This window comes from Saccostrea cucullata, unplaced genomic scaffold, assembly GCF_032062105.1.
Source record: "Saccostrea cucullata isolate Sc308-1 unplaced genomic scaffold, CSIRO_AGI_Scuc_v1 ctg2565, whole genome shotgun sequence".
Classification (NCBI taxonomy): domain Eukaryota; kingdom Metazoa; phylum Mollusca; class Bivalvia; order Ostreida; family Ostreidae; genus Saccostrea; species Saccostrea cuccullata.
Genome location: NW_026918109.1, coordinates 8,317 through 26,599, shown reverse-complemented (window position 1 = coordinate 26,599; position 18,283 = coordinate 8,317).

Sequence of the window (18,283 nt, the reverse complement as noted above, 5' to 3'; positions counted from 1 at the left end):
TCAGATGGGGGGGGGGGGGCAAGAGGATGCCTGTGCCCACTCCCCACTTTTTAATGAAGAACAAAATTATAGCTATGTTGAAATAATATTAAACCTCATTTATGGCAATTTTTTTTATTTTCAACAACTGAGTAAGCATTTCTCTTCAAGTAATTGTTGTATAATATAGTAATGTAATATTATAGTAATTAAATCTGTCAAGACCTCTTGTGTTCGCAAGTTTGGGATAGGGAGTGCGGGTCATAAATTTAAGTTTAGACGTTTCTGTTTCACTCGGCATCTGTTATCTAACAAAATTAAATGAGAATCACAAGCTACCCCTTGTGTTGACATCTGAAAGTCTTTATTTATTTGCTGCATCTCATTTCTTGTATAACACAGACACAAAGTAAGTTTTGTCAAACCTCCGGATTTTTAATTATTTAATTTTGCTGATTCATTAGCACTCTTTTATTTTTACATATATATAAGTACTAGAGAATTCTAGTCAATCCAAATCTCATCAAAATAAGTAATTTCTACAAGATAGCTGCAGTATTGGAGATTCTGATTTCGGTATACCTGTGATGAATGTCAACCAACTTTAAAAACACTATTTGAAATCCTCTCATTCAACTTAGACAGGGGTTTGATATCACTTTGGCTAGCTGGTTTAAGGGGGCGTGAGGGACGCACACCCTTAAAATTTTTAAGTATGATATGATTAATATTATTAATGCCATACTTTGATACATATCTAACCAATGCCACTATTTTTGATTTTACACAATTAAACAAACTCAGGAGCTTCACCTTATATATAGCCCCACCATTCAAAGTGTGATATGACTAATATTATTTCATGCCATACCCCGTATTACATATCCTGTATTCGCCCATGGTTATTACATGTTGTACATCTTAATATTTTTTTTATTTAACACACATGGCCTTAAGACTTTGGCATTGGAGGGGGGGGTTGGAGGGTTGGCAATATATAGAATACTACAGAAAACTTAGGTACTGTATGCTGGTGCCCCCTCATTAAAGCCGTCTGACGACCTTTTTTTTTTGCTTGTCAAAGAATTTCTGGAGTTGAGCCCCCCCTTTTAAGTTTGTGACTAAGCCTCTGGGTTGTTCCTATGACTCGCGAGCCGGTGAATTAAGATGTCAACCGGTCAACCTGGTATATTCCCTATTCCATTGATTTACAGAGCATAATTATAGCCCCCACCCCTTATTGGAGGGGTACATGTAGTCGAACAAACTATTAATTTCACTTTCAGCATTTCTTAATTTTGTTTATACGCTTTCACAGTTGAGTACCAGTTCGAAGGTTTGATAGGCCAATGACTCACTAGAAAGGGGAATTATGAAACCAACCCCTTTTATGGGGAAAATAAATCATGAATGAATGAATGTCAAAATATTTTCAAGTAATACCCCCTCCCCTCCTCTATTTAAAAACGATCGATTGTCTTAATCATTGAATTAACTTGCATGAAATTATGATGTGTTTTTAAATTTTACTGCACTTTCTAGGAACGGACATGTATTCATCTATTTTTTATCCTTTTCCCGGAAAGGGGCGCGTGTTTAATTTGGTCAATATTATACCTACATGTTTTAATTCATGCGCTTTTCTGATATTTAAATATAAAATAAAATTTATTTAGATACTTAATATTAGTTTTTAACGTTCTTAGAAAGAATCCATTGGAGATGGACATGAGATTCCCTCTATTGTTCCTTCATCACAAAATACTTCAATGTGGGAACAGCGGTATAGAAGCAAAACTACAAATGTCCTAGCTAGTAAGCCCCATCTTAAGAAAATGTGTCGAATAAGAGGCTCGATATTTTGAAATTTATTTAATATAAACAATACAGCCACGTAGCATTTTTTGAAAAAAAAAAAAATTTAAAAAGTTGATATGAAAAAAAAAAGCAATATGAATTACATTATACATATACATGTATATTTTTATTGCAAATTTTTCCGTACCAATACTAGTATGAATAAAACAATAAATTTTTTCAAAGAAGCGGTAACTGACCACTGGCACCCCCAGCGTTACTAATTTAACACCACCAGCAAAAGTTGGTCTGGTAGTGTGTATGTCATGGTCCAAAGAGCTATTTATGTATTAAAAAGGGATGAATCCTCCTGAATAGACAAATTGTATATCTCTCTATACAACTGTTACATTTTTTTTTCTAATTCGTCCGAACAAATAACTAATTCGTCCTTTCTAATCCAGACATTTTGATTCGGGAATTTCAATTTGTCCGAACAAATATCTATAATTTGTGAACGAATTTCTAGACTTGTCCTGAACAAATAACTTATTTGTCCGAACAAATTTCTAATTCTAATACCTGTGCAATCGGATTCGCCCACACATGAAATTCCTACCTTTCACTTTGTCCGACTATCTAATTTGTCCAACAAATAACTTATTTGTTCGAACATTTCGTGTAAAAATTTCTAATTTGTCCGACTTTTTTTGTCCGAACAAATAACAAATTTGTTCGATTAGGCAGGTTTCAATTTGTCCGAAATGTTCTTTTATTCGTCCGATTATATCATCCGAACGAATTTTAATTTTTCAAAATATCTAAATAACAAATAACTTATTCGTCCGAATGAATTTCTAATTTGTCCGAACGAATATCTAATTTGTCCGAACAAATAACTTATTTGTCCGAAAAAAATTATTTGTCCGAACAAATTTCTGATTAAAATTTCTAATTTGTCCAACAATATCTAATTCGCCGAACAAATAACTTATTCGTCCATCAATTCTTTCAGGACCTTGTTGAACATTTTCACATATTTATCCTCCATTAACTGAAAAGGAGAAAATTAAATAATTTTATAAAATAAATACAAGTTTGTCATTTTGTATAATACTAAATAGCTACAAATTCATTCACAATAAGAAAGCCTATAAGGATCAAACTAAAGAGAAAAAAATATGAAAAGGCGTCTCCATATGATTGAAAAATTCTTAAAACAACTTAAACAACATACAAAGAAATAATCCCCCCCCCCCCCGCCCTCGTCCAAAAAACTTTGATGTCCAAGGAAAAGCAAATACATAAATAAGACAGAAAGAGTGGTGCATGACGTAAGTCTCACTAAATTTCATTGAAGTTTTTGAACAGAGGTTGCTGAATGACAACCTTATGAGGACATATCACCAATCTTTGAAAAAAGAGGATACAAGAAAAAAAATGAAAAAATATATTATAACATTTAGCAAAATAGGTGTAAATCAAATTTTATTCACACAACTTTAGCCTTTTTGACATGACGCCAACAAAAGCTGGGGACAACTAGCCGTTCAGCGATAAATTTCAATCGAAAGGAGTTAATTAAGGGCCTCCTGAAAGGGGTCTGTAAGGCCCCCCCCCCCCCCCATTACTTTCAAGATGTACACAGTTCTGTTATATTGTGCCGAAATGGCCGAATTCCGGCGATAATTGAAATCTCATTTCATAAAAAATAAAATTCCTGAAAGCGTCTGCACACTTGCCAATATATTAATACTTCTGTGCATAATACAAGTAAACTCAGGTATACAATTAAGCTTACTTACCACAGCCTCTCTTGCTTTTTCCATCATTGCTAAAGTTAAATAGCTAAACACCACACAATGTCGCTAAGTATACGAATAATCTTTTTGTGACGTTTTATGACGTCAAGTGTATTGTGATGTTATAGAGGGTATGACGTAACAAATAAATGATGTAATAAGAACTCGGGTTGTCATAAGAAGGTTCACTGAAAGCATAGGCGTCGGAACCCGGGGGGAGGGGGGTAAATAAATAACAGCTTTTCAGGAAAATTAATCAAGTACAAACTAAGTTCATTTCACAGAGAACTTTTTAACAATTTTGCGGAATACTTATGTAATTTACATTAGAGATGAATAAATTCCTAGTAAAACTGCATTGATTACAGGAACAGCCCTCCGTATTGTTATATAACTTCGCCCGTTATGCAAATTATCCTATGTTTCCTATTGTTGATGCCATGGTATAGTCTCCTAACTAGACAGTGATTCCTTAAATCAATAGCCATATTCTTTAGGCCATATGGAGTTATCATGAATAGCCATATTCTTTAGGCCATATGGAGTTATCATGTAGAATTTAATTACAAAGCCCAAAGGATTCTCGAGATATCGCTTGGAAGCGAAAGTGCTACAGACAAAAATACAGCCAAATGGAGGGACGGTGTCGCATAATTAACGTTCCAGATCGATATTTCGCGGTCCGGCTGGAACCTTAAAATCATAATATTGGTGCCGGATTTTACTGTAAGATAGGTTCCGGCTATGGTTTCAATGCTTGAATCGCGATATCTATCAGATGTCTGCCAGTTGCCATTCTACGGACAAAACGGAGGGGGCATAAGGAGTTATCATCATGGTCTTAAATTTGATTGCAAAACTTCAAAAGCCTCTTGAGATATTGCCTTGACATGAAAGTTTAATACAAACAAAAATGTTTGAATTTACGACTTTGACCTTACAATAAGTAGGGGTCTTCTTAAATTCATAGAAAGTTATTTTTTTAAATTAAAATATCATTGTCAAAGCTCAAGGGTTTCTCGAGATATCGCATGGATATCAAAAGTGTTAAAACATACGGTATTTTTTTATCATTTATGACCTTGACCTTTAACCTTCTGAAATAAAAATCAACAAAAATCAATGTTTAGGCAATAGAGAGTATTGTATAAAATTTCATTGCTCAGCGTTTTCTTTAGATATCACATGGAAACGAAAGCGTTACAGACAGACACAAATACAGACAAACGGACAGACAGACCGAAAATAATAATTATCTCTCACTTTCACCTGGGGACAAAAATCGCATTTATACATAATTGATGATAAGTTTTTAAAGGTGTTTTTGTGTGCTTTCAAATCAAATTTTCAAAATATTGCTATGGAAATAATCAAAAAATAAATGCTTAATGAAACCTAGAAATATCGAACATTATTCAAGATCAATCAAAAGTAAAAAAAAAAAATTCAAAATAGGAGTAGAGCAAACACGGACCTCCAAAAAAATCGGAGGTGGGATCTGGTGCAATGGAGGAGTGAGTATCCCCTGCCGACCGGTCCCACCCGCCGTGTGCTCCTTGTCATGATCGGAAAATAACGGGAAAAAATCCGTCGTTAAATCAATGAATAAATAATCAGAAAAAAATGTTACCTTGCATACGCGTACCCTGGAATGTACATTCCAAAAAATTGTATGATTCATTTGATAATTATGAACAGCTAACCTGAATTTTAATGTTGACCATCATCCAATCTTTAACTGGGTGCAAGAAGCTCGACACAGGTTTAATATTGATAAAAAAAAATTCAAAATCTAATATTTTTCCTTTTTGGTTACCATAGCAACAGCAATGTTTTTGTCAAATTTTATCAATATATAATATTCAACTTTAGTTCCACCAGATTCTATTCAAGTTGAATAATAATATGTTTCTTGATTAAATGATAAACTACCTTGTAATACAGCAAAAAAAAATTAAACCACTGGTAATTTGATTCCATGGTTACACGTACCCCAAAGTAGCAATTTTTCCAATTTTTTATGTTGTTGATATTGCAATATCCTAAGGATGGCATTTTTGCAAGTTTTGAATTTTCGTGATTTCCTCAATGCAGTTGCATTAACCCATTATTAGTTACTGATATTGCTTTGTTACACCTGTGTTACCACAGCAATCATAAAGGTTATTTATAGAATTATATTGCTTACAGCTATATGCTTAAAATATTTTCATTATTTTTAGTATTTTGTTGATTGAGTTTGATTGTGTAACATCTATACCATTAGTGAATATTGAGCGTTTTCAGTACATTTCAGCATTTTAAATTCCAAGTGTACCCTTGGTTACTATTTACTTATAGATTATATTTTAACAGCTTCTTTACAGCATACGGGTCAACAAGGTGTCATGTTTTTGTGAGAATGGTTTCTTTGCTTTTTCTATTTTTTAAAGGCTTAATTAAGATATAAAGTAGCTGAAAATATCAATTTTTCAAACTGTTCCGGTGGTTACCATGGCAACCAAGTCAAACAGCAACGAAATTTTATTTGATATTGGTTCCTGGTGTCAAATACTAAGAACGGGTATGTTGAGGAATGTTTCGTTGTGGAAATAATCAAAGAACACGGATAGTAATATTTTGAGACTGCATTTTTAAAAACATGGAGAAATAAAAATCAAAAACCGAGCGCACTTTTTTGTGCGCAATAAATATACAGTTTTTTCAATGGATGGAACTGTAGCTCTCCGGTCTATCGATATAACCTTTCAATTAACATTTTCATATAGTTAAAGTAAGGTTTTGGAAAAAAAGTGGGACGAGTAGGCCCCCCTGACACACCCCCCCCCTGATACTCGCCTGAATCGGTGACAATGCGTGGCAATTAAAGATGTTTAAGTGGTTACAAAGAATTGATTTTGAATGGACTAATAAATAAATCTACATTACACTGTAACCGATGTACATCTACATGTATCATTTAACTGGAATGGTTGGCAAAGGAAGGTGGGAGATACAGTGGGGGTTGTAATCTAGTCTACATTTACATTTGAGAACTCTGTTAAATGTAATGTCAATAATTTTTTAAGCTAAACCTATTTTGCTTCCGAGAATGTGTCCATGTATTTGTGGATTCATAGCACTGTAATCGTCCTTAGTCTGAAAGACGCGTGACGAACGTGATTTACTGAGATGAGGAAAATGGGTGGTTTTCCGCTAGTTATTTAAAATAAGGCGAACAAAAAATGATGATTAATATTGAAGTTATTGCTAACTACCATCTTCACAAAGTTTTTTAAAACAAGATTAAATAAGTGTTTAGCTCACCAGAGCCTTAGTGAGCTTTTCTGGTCACATTCTGTCCGTAGTCCGTCCTTAAACTTTTCACATTTTCAATTTCTTCTCAAGAACCATTGGGTCAATTTTAACCAAACTTGTTACAATTGTTTAAATTGTTAAAATAAAGGGCCAGGTCCCCTTCCAAGGGGGGAGAAAATCAAGAAAAGACAAAAATAGGGTGGGATCATTAAAAAAATCTTCTCCTAAAGAATCACTGGGCCAGGAAAGCTGAAACTTAAGCATCCTGGGGTAGACTAAGTGTAGATTTTAAATTGTTAAATGACCCCCAGGGTAGGGCGGGGCCACAATAGGAAATTCAAGTTTTACATAGCATATATAGGAAAAATCTTTAAAAATCTACTTCTCAAGAACCACTGGGCCAGATGAGCTGAAATATATGTGAAAGCATCCTATGGTAGTGTAGATTTTAAATTGTTTAAATCATGAGCCCCAGGGATAGGGCGGGGTCACAATAGGAAATCTTCTTCTCAAAAAAGCTGAAACTTATGAAGAAGCATCCTGGGATGGTGTTGATTCTAAATTTTAAAAATCATGACCCCCGGGGTTATAGCGGGGCCACAATAGGAGTTTTACATAGAAATATATAGGAAAAATCTTTAAAAATCATTTTCTCAAGAACTATTGGGCCAGAAACAAGAACCAGGGGGGGGGGGGTAATAAATATAAGAAGCTAGGAAATCTGGTAAAGAACTGCACCACAAAAGTTACTCAGGTGAGTTATGTGGCCCACTGGCCCCTTATTATAGTTGTCGTCTCCGTCTGTCTTTCTGTCCCTTTGTCTGCAAAAACTTTGACCTTGCCCATAACTTTTGATTTAGTGGTGCTAAGACTTTCATATTACACATGACTGTGTATTCTTTGTGGCAAGACCTTGATTACTTTTTGTATTACCTAATTTAATTTCTTGACCTTGACCGTGGAGTTGACCCTTTCTTACAAATTATTCCAAACTTTTACTTTCAATGGCCATCACTATTAAACGGTAGATACTAAGACTTTCATACTTCAACAAGATGTGTTTGTGAAACACTGACGCCCCTTTATGGCGACATAGCGAAGGTTAAGCAGATGCTGAACAAATATTTTGGTAACTATAGTAAGTTCTCTTCAAAAGAAATACAAATGTGAAATATATAACACTAGCACCACCTGTTCAAAGCTTATGACGTTTTTAAACTTAGGACAAACTCCGGGGTCAAGGTCAAAGGGTCACGGTTGTTGGTTTCTAAAGAAAGGCCTTGTCTTATAAGTTAAAGATTACATATGGGAAGTGTAAAAGTGCTGGTCCTTACCGTTCAAAAGTTATGGCTAAGGTTAAACTTTGTAAAAAGTAGGTCAAGCTTCAAGGTCAAGGTTATTGATAATCAATGAAAGGTCTTGTCACAAGGATTTTATAATTATATGAAGTATGAAAGCTCTAGTCCTTACTGTTCAAAAGTTATGACCAATGTTAAAAGTTTTTAAAAACTAGGTCAAAGTCCAAGGTCAAAGTTTTTGATATCCAACGAAAGTGTTCTCACAAGAAATACATAACAGATTTTACTTTTACTGTTCAAAAGTTATAGGTAAAGTGAATTTCTTCGTAGGTACGTAAATCTCCAAGGTCAGAATTGTTGATTTAAAATGAAAGGTCTTGCCACAAAAAAAATGATATTTGAAATATGCAATTCCTGCTATCTACCATTTAAAAATTAGTAGATCAAATGCCAAAGGTCTAAGGGTCAAATTTCTTGGTATCCAATCAAGCGGGTTTTTTTTTTTACAAGAATTACATACTTATGTGAAGCATGAAAGCCCTAGCTGTTATTGTTCAAAAATTATGGCCAAGATTAAGTTTTTTCATAAGTACAGATATCTTCAAGGTCAAGGTCAAAGTTGTTGGTACTCAATGAAAGGTCTTCCGACAAAAATATATTATATTATATTAAAATAAAAGTCCTGATATCGGTATATCTATTATATTAGGAGATGATGGTATAACCCACCATATGGCATGCCTCAGAGAAGATTGTGTTAAAATTTCAAGCATCTACGATAAGTATTTGCTGAGAAAACTGCGACGAAAGTTTGTTACGGACGGACACACAGACACACAGACACACAAGGGTAAAACAGTATACCCCCCTCTCCTTCGGAGTGGGGGTATAAAAATATTGATACATCTGCATAGCTATCATCAATATCTATCTGCATATGAAGGTAAATAAAAATATATTCAATAGTCTCTTAAAACCTGAATTTTTAATAGAGCTAAATGCAAAGCACAATGGAAAGATAGACAGGAGGATAGAGGATGGACATGAAAACACTATATGCTAGGGCTGGGATGAGATATCGATATATCGAGATATCGTGATATATGTGAGGACGATTTGCATATCGATACAAATGAAGAAATATCGAAAAAAATCACCCATGACAATCTAACTTCTATTTTTCTTTGTTTAATATTTAACATTTGCGATTAATATATAAAATAAATAAGTTGATATGAATATAGATATGATAAAAATAATAATTAACACCATTTGAGTAAATATTTTTTGTTTCACAACATGTACTAAACAACTATTTTCAATAAATTATTCTTATTTGCAATCTTCTCTTATTTGCAAAGAAATTATTTGTTTATTTCAATACAAAAAAAAAAGATTGTATAAGCAATTTAACATATCGTGATATAAAATGTATCGTGGCTCAAATATCATGATACGTAAATTTTGATTCCAATTTTTTGCAGTTTCCGTTCATTTTCTTTGCAGGGATTCGACATATTGAAATGAAATTTGATATACATATTTATCATAAAAATATCTAGGTCAATTTTGTTTCTGGGTACAATTGAGCCATTTTTGACAGAGATATGCCCCATGGACTAAGAAAAATTCACCAAGTTTCTGTTCATTTTCTTTGCAGGGATTGGACATATGTGTATTGAAAAGAAATTTGATATACCGAATTATCATAAAAATATCTAGGTTAAGTTCAATCGAGCCATTTCTGACAGAGTTATGCCCCTTGGGCTTTAAAAAATTCCAAATTTTTTTTTTTTTTGGGGGGGGGGGGGGGGGGGTTCTGTAAGTGTTTTACCAATATCTCTTGTTCATACATGTATCAGCATATGTTGAGCAACATGTAAATGCACCCAGCTTTGACAATCTTTGGTGCTTTCAAAGCATGATACAACTGTATATCAAAACCTGCCTACATTAAATACCTGATGTTTTCTTTCTTCATGTCCTTCACCTTCCTGCATGTGAAGGTTCTGCCTAAAATTTAATTTATAAATAAGTGAGTCAATTTAACAATGACTTACAGTTCCCTTGTTGTATATAAGTAATTTAATTAAATGCTAGATGCAGACTTTTCGTCATTTTATGCAATTAAGTTCATATTTCTCAGTAAATGAATTTAAATTTTACTTGTTCAAACATACTAAGTTTTAAATGCGGTATATTCCCTAAATATGTGAAATTCAAAGAACATTATATTTAATTGATCTCTTTTCTTTCAAGGCCTACATATTATTTGTGGATATTTGCCTAAAGATTGATTTTTAAAGCTTTTTAATATACCGTATAAGTAGAATTTTTAGTGAGGATTTAATTTTGGGATTTTTAGCGAGGGTGCCGAGATCGCTAAAATTGAATATCGCTAAAAATTTATTGCGTATTATTTGCAATGGCTTTTTTAGTGTGCTTTTCAAAAATCGCTAAAATAACATCTTGCTTAAAATAAATTTCCATTTTATAAGTACAAATAGCTAAATTTGTGTCTCGCTAAAATTTCCACTTATACGGTATTTGTTTAATTATACCTTCAAAAGATAGATATAAATCAATACTTTATCAATCATTCCTTATGTATGTGATGAATTTTATAATTATAAAAAATACAGATAGCTAGATTTAGGCTTACTTTTTGGGGCTTCATTAACTTCTTAACCCGAGCAAATTTTTAAATCCTGGTTTGATGATGATCTAGCGTGCATATTAAGATCATGAACCATACTGTCTGGCATTGGACACATCTGTATTTCAACTGCGGGCTCCTTAATCATGACAGTGCTCGAATTGGTCTATTATGTCAAGATATAGTAAAAATTAGAAAAAAAACACACTAAATGCTAATTTCATTCAATTTATTCTAAAATAAATCTGTAAGTGCATTATTTTGTTCTACATGAAATTTTTATAAAGAATGAAAACTACTGATAGTTTACTTTTATGAAGCTGTTAACGCTTGGACTGCTTGCTGTACCATTCCTTTCCTTAGGAAGCTGATTCTCCAATAGATCATCCTGATCTAAAGATTTTTTTTACAAGATTTCCCCTTTTGTTATACCTTTTGTGGTCCCCTACCGACCCCACCCCCTGTCATGATTTTAACACTTCAGAATCTACACTACCCCAAGATACTTCCACATATTAGTTTCAGCGATTCAGAGATCACGACATATATACAAAAACAAATTCCCCATTTCAAGTGACATTTAAAATCAAAATTCTTCGTAGATATTGTGTTTTTGGAGTTTGGAATTTTTTGGAATTTTCACTTTATAATCTTATCATTAGAGCCCCATCCTAGCACTAGAACTCCTGACCCTGGGATCATGAATTTCACAGTTTTGGTAGACATGGCTAAATGCTAATTACAATATAGTTTTGCTGCCTGATGTTCATGAGTTAAAATGAAGAAGATTTTTAAAGACTGCATTTATTTTAGTGAATTTGGTCCCACAACTCAGGTCCCAAGGGAACAGGGGCCATGAAATACACAACTTTTACTCCCCCTCTTTTATAGATGCCATATGCTAACATTGGTTGAAATTGGGTTATTGAGTTTAGAGAAGAAGCTGAGAATGCTTAAATCTTAAATGTTAACATACAATGGCCGGTGAACTGTGAACGATGAACGAAACAGATAGCAATACATGTTGGTCACCAGAGTAAACTCAGTTACCTACATCGTTTTTGAAAGAATTTTTTTTTCACTTACCTGGAAAAGTTGACAAGCCCCCCCCCCCCCCAAAAAAAAAACATCGAAAATTAAAAGTTGTCCAAACTCGAAAATCCTATTTCGTGGGGGGGTAACTTCCACAAAGCCAAGTTACTTTCAATTCCAATTTTCAATTTTTTTCCAACTTTTCTTTGGTACCACTATACTATGGTACTGTGGTCAAAAAGTTTGGGGGGGACTATTACCTTTTCAATGAACATTTTCTATATCAAAGGTTATTTTGGTGAAAAAAGTGCGGGGGAGCCCCCCCCCGCCCCCCCCCCCCCCGGTTGCTACGTCCCTGTATTTTGGAAGGGGGCTAATTTTTAGAATTGCAAAGATGTAGTATTGCATCAGCAGTTATGCTGAACATAACTGGTCAGATTTTACCATCACGTGCACGTCCAAAGGGTTTTTTTTCATTTAGTTTGAAAGACTTAGTGAGATTATAAATTTATGTCCCTTTTTCCTAGGGGGTACTAAAACATAGTAATGTTTCCCAAAAAATACCTGAAATATTAATACCATATCATATAATATCATAGATGTATGTATATGTACATTATAGAATAGAAGATTGGAATTGATTTCGATCGAGAACCAAACTGAACCAAAATTTGTCTAATTCAAAATTTTAATAAATTAGTGCATAAAACGAAACTGATAAAATAAATGGTTGTTTGCTTGAAAAAAAAGAATGCCGCATGTATGCAAGGCTCGAACCTAAATCTTAACTGAACTGACTGGTAGCCCAACATACTGAGCTATCGCCGCTACACATAAACTGAAGATTTTAAAAGGACAAAGAAACACCATATTCACCCATTTTGAATTTTTTAGGAAAAGGTAATTTTCCATGGTCTCTGGGTCTAGTCTCCATTTTTTGAAAATGTATTCGTTTCTTTGAATTAAAATACACACAAATAACGTTTAAAAATCAGGGAGAGTTCGAAGACCCAGAGATAGAAAATTTTTAGAAAAACGTGTTTAAGAAATGTACCATTTTGAACCAAATGTCTGATCTTGCCAATTTTCAAGCTATTTTTTTTTTTTAGCAAATCAAAACTCGATTTCGGGAAAAGTTTTCCTTTCCTGTTGCACAGGAACCCAAAAAATAAAAAAAAAAATGTAAAAATTTTATTTGACATGTCGATAAAATTTTCACTTTTCAATTACGCCCAGATTCCTGCCGAATGCCAATCAAAAGCGCCCTCGTTCTTTAGAGAAAAAAAATTCTTGAAAAATGGAACGGGTGACAGTCTCCCTTTGCTGGGATGGAGGGAGGGGGCAGCTATACATTTTCAGTTTGAGCACTATCAACTAACAAAAAAATCCTTGACATCTTATTAAGCAAAAAATAAAAAGGTCACCAGAAGTTCATGTTAACGAGACACAGTCATGTGTATGTGAGTCGTGTTTTCTGCAGTGTTATATATCGGCAAAGTTCATGGGAGTACACCCCCCCCCCCCATTCCCTCCCCCCCCCTTTCGGTTCCTAAGACCATGCCATTGACTTAACTTTCAGCGTATGAAGTTTGAACTCTGCCTTGAATAAACTTTGATTTTGTAGTGGTATGCATGTATATATTAATATCAATATATTATAAACATTTTTAACAATTTAAAAAAAAATAAGGAGAATTTTTTTTTTCTATTTTCACACAATAATTGTTTGAAGTAAATTTTATGAACAGATGAATTTCAGTTTTCAACTACGTGTATTCAAAAAGTTATTAATTGCACATCATATTAGTTACATGCAATGCTCTAAAAGGTTAAAGCCATATATGGCGTAACTGATCAAAATTTTTTTTTTTTTGAAAAATACAAAATTACGTAAAGAAATATAGTTGATGCATTTAAATTAAAGCTTTTCATACAAATCTGAACACAGAGAACACCTCTTTTCATCTAACAATACAATTTTATTTTCTCTGTAATGTGTTATTTAAATCTTTTGTATTTTTTCCGAGTCGGAGAAAATTCCGAGAACCCAAATTAAATTGTGATATCTTTATGACGCAGTTGATTTAGATTTTGTAATTTAAGGAAAAGTTCTATCTTTATATAAAGTAATGATACAAATAATAAGTTCTTATAATTTTAGTCCAATAATTTTCATTGTGCATACGCCATATATGGCTTTAATAGTTGCATCTCCAGTTGCATACCCCCCCCCCAACCACCAATAACGACAAGAATACATTTAAAAAAACTAGATACTTTGTTCTTTGTCATTTGGGAAAGGAGATGTGAGAACTTAGCGAGCAGAAAGCCCAATAGCTTCAGATATATAAAAATCATATTCAAGTTGTGAATTTAGTATTTAGAGTAAAGTTTTCATCGTTGATTTTTATGTAATAGTGAGTAACAAAAAGTTTTGAGGAAAATTTTTCGTATTTTTTTTCTTTTATAAAAAAAAAATAATAATAATGTGGTACCCATTGGGATCGAACTCTGGCAATAAATATCCTAAGTTGCATTCTCTTTTGACACCATCGCGTTAAACAATACGGCACACAAGTCTTAGCTGATGATGTGAGGAATTTAAATCATGTTTGTGTTATGACCGGATTGACTTCAAGTATTTTTCGAAAAGATACGAAAGTTATGTCATAAAATTTAAGGTATAGTGGGTCTTTGCTCCATAATTTTGGAAACCAAAATATGTATGTTTTCATGCAAACTTTGAGGATTATCTTTCAAAAAGATGGAGAGAAAAACCACTGATAACGAAAAATAGTGTTATAGTGTGAAAAAATGACTCGTTTTGTCCTCTTTCGTACGTGTGTATAATATTTCATAGGCAAATAACTTCAATCTTCACGAGATTTTTGCTTAAAGTATAATTTAATGTTAGATGAAATGTTAATGAAATTTTGATAAAATTGAGATTCAATTTTTCACCTTCATGTTTGTGGCGTTGTGGACTCATCTCTCTCATGTTCACCCATCTCCTTTTAAATATGAAGGACGAAGCTAAGTCGTTTTTGAAGGAGGGAAGGCAGAGAAAAAAAAGTCGACTTGAAAAATCCCAGGGGCGAGTTTCGGGGGTCTATTTGCAGTACAATCTCTCATACACACTTATTTCCCTCATGACTATACTGCAACAAAAAAAAAGATATGATATCAATGAATCGTAATCAATAGTAAGTATGGTAAGCCCCCCCCCCCAGCTCCCCTCTCTCCCCCCCCCCCCCCCCCCCTGTTGCTATATGCTAGTTTCCTAAACATCAGTGATAAAATTCAGAATGCATATTATGATAACTGTAACATAATATATGTCTTTCTCTCCACTGCTCTATAAGTGAGAAGTCCATATCAAAGCATGTAGAACCTATTCAGCCAGTCTACCTCGCTCTATTCTTAAGTTTCATGCCCCAGTGACCACGCCATGCTTGGCGCGTGTTTTTGACCACGTGAACTGGTAGTCACTCAGATATAGAGACTTGGCGAGTATTGACATATAGCGATTTTCCTGGAGATTTATTGAGACTTTGAGATTTCTTCTGATTTTGCTGTTCTATGAACGGATCCTTGGATTCTTCAGCAGCTCAGCAGATGGACGACACAGGTAAAAATTATGAATAGAATTACCAGAACTTTTAAAATCACAAAAATGAAGCCAACATGGCCAAGTCACTGATAGCCTTTGTTTACGAAGTAGCTTAAATTAAGGTATCTCGTATATAAGATCTTTGATTAAAATGTGACCATTCATGTCTCGGGATCTAGAGGGTGGGTTGGGAGTGGGATGGGGAAGTGAGGTCATGGTGCCAGGGGAAAGACACCCCCCCCCCAAAGAAATAAAGTTTTTAAAAAAAAAAAATCCTGTTTGGAAATTCGAAGAAATTTACTTTTTTGTGACCACTCTTTTAAAAGATAGTATCTGATTCTCTTGTCTGAAATTGTTTGAGGTAAAATTTCAAGTGTATTTAACAGGTCACTTACAGGAGTAGATTTTAAATAAGCATGTTTGTAGCTATATAGTAATAACATGTAGCTTTATTTAGCAACTTAATGCAACTTATTATCAAAATTGTAACCATAACCATAAACCATAAACATGATAAAGAATATTTTATGAAAAGAAAACTTTTTTTTTACTTTCTCTTAAAAAATACCAAAAAAAATCTTATAAATTAATTTAGAGCTGAAATTGGTGAATTACGTACAAGGCAAAAACCTTCCATAGTTGAAAAGACATGTCTTATTAGGATCTCTTAATATAAAATTCTGATGTGGCACTCCTCCTTAAAGAATAAATACACCTGACCTCCAAGGCAGAGTCATACCGATCTTGTTTAAGATTGACCCTAAACCAACAGGACCTTGAACGTGGAGGATCACAATTCTTGTATTTGTCCCCCGCAAGTGATCTCATGTGTCTGTCCATCTGTCAGTCTGTTCTGTTGGTACGTCAAAAAAACTTGAACCTTGCTAATATTTTTTGAATGACAAGAGATATAGAGCTTTTATATTACAAATGTTTAACAGTATATTACCTGTGATGAGACCTTTCTAAATACATTATGATTTTTTACCCCTGACCTTAAAGTTTGACATGCTTTTAAAAATTAAGATATTACGTATGTGCAGCGGCGTATATTTCTTCCTGTTCATGTGTACGCTAAAGTGAATCGGAGATTCACCTGAGGGGCAAAGCACCGAATGGGGTAAGGTATGGGAGGGAGTCGCCCCCTCTTGTTGGTGGGGTGTTCGGGGGACCTCCCCCGAAAAAATTTTGAATATTAGATACAAAATCATGCGATTTTACGATAAAAAGATTTTTAAAACGAATAGATAAAAATTTTATAGGATTATAAATTCTTGTAGTACCACAGAAAAAAAAAACAAATATTGTTCTGTAGGAAAATTTTTAATCTTCTTTAAAATCTTTTTTATATTATCGCGTGATATACTATAGTAATCACCTTTGCTTTCATTCTGTTTTTTTTTTTTTGGCTGGTCCTGTTCATAATTAAATGTAACAGATTTTTTTTTAAATATTCTAATATAGACTTTATAGTAAATTTTGAAATTTCACCTTGTATGACTTAACCAACATAATCGGAATCAAACCGTCGGATAAAGTAAAATTCAGTTTGCTATTAGAGTATGACCTTTTGACTTAAAATGAAAAAATAATTAAAAAGATAAGACCTATAATTTTGAAGCAACTTTATTAATATCTCTTACTTCAGAGATATATATGCCTTATATATTTTTGAATGTAATCCTTGAGATAATGATGTGTAGGCTACAGCCTTTTAGCCTATATGGAATATACGCCACTGATGTGTACTTTGAATTGGCCACAACTTTTGAATGAGAGGAGATATGAATTGCATATCAAAAATGTGTATTACCTGTGACAAGACCTTTATAAATATACTATGATTTTTGACCTCTTGACCTTGAAGTGTGACATACTTTTCAAAAATTAAAGCATTACTTTGAATCGTCCATATATATATATATATAATTTTTGAATGAAAGAGATAAGAGCTTTAATATTTAGCATGTGTATAAAGCCTGTGACAAGATCTTTCTCAATACATTAAAATTTTGATTTTTAGCTCACCTCAACAAAGTTGGGGGAGCAGCTTATGTGATTCCCTCAGCATCTAAGAATAAATTCTTTTTTTTGGGAGCTTTTTTCTTTGTAAGTTAAGTTCTATGCCCTATATTGATCATACATGCATTGAATGCTTAAAGCTTAAAGCTGAACATGACTCGTAAATAAGCATACGCCATTTTCTATATCTACAATAAATCAACACCAGGGTATACTCTTCAGATTTGTCACACCTGACTGCTTTGTTGTCACGGGTATCGGCATGTAATACTGACCCGTATCGGTGTTTGTTTGTATACTCATCTGAATTGTTTCTGATCTTGATGGGCAACTAGTTTTAAAAGTTTTTTGATAGGTCTAAATCCAAGTAACTGCAATCCCTTTCAGTTCAAAATTGCATAAATTTTGCATTTTTAGCTCACCTGAGCTGAAGGCTCAAGTGAGCTTTTCTGATCACATTTTGTCCGTCGTCCGTCTTGCTGTCCGTCCGTCTGTAAACTTTTCACATTTTCAACTTCTTCTCAAGAACCACTGAGCCAATTTCAACCAAACTTGGTACAAAATATCCTTGGGTGAAGGGAAATTTAAATTGTTAAAATGAAGGGACGAATCCCCTTGCAAGGGGAGATATTCAAGAAAAGACAAAATGGGGCTGGGTCATTAAAAAATTTTCTTCTCAAGAACCACTGGGCAAGTAAAGCTGAAACTTATGTGAAAGCATCCTAGGGTAGTGTAGATTTTAAATTTTCAAATCATAACCCCCGGGGATAGGGCATGGCCACAATGGGGA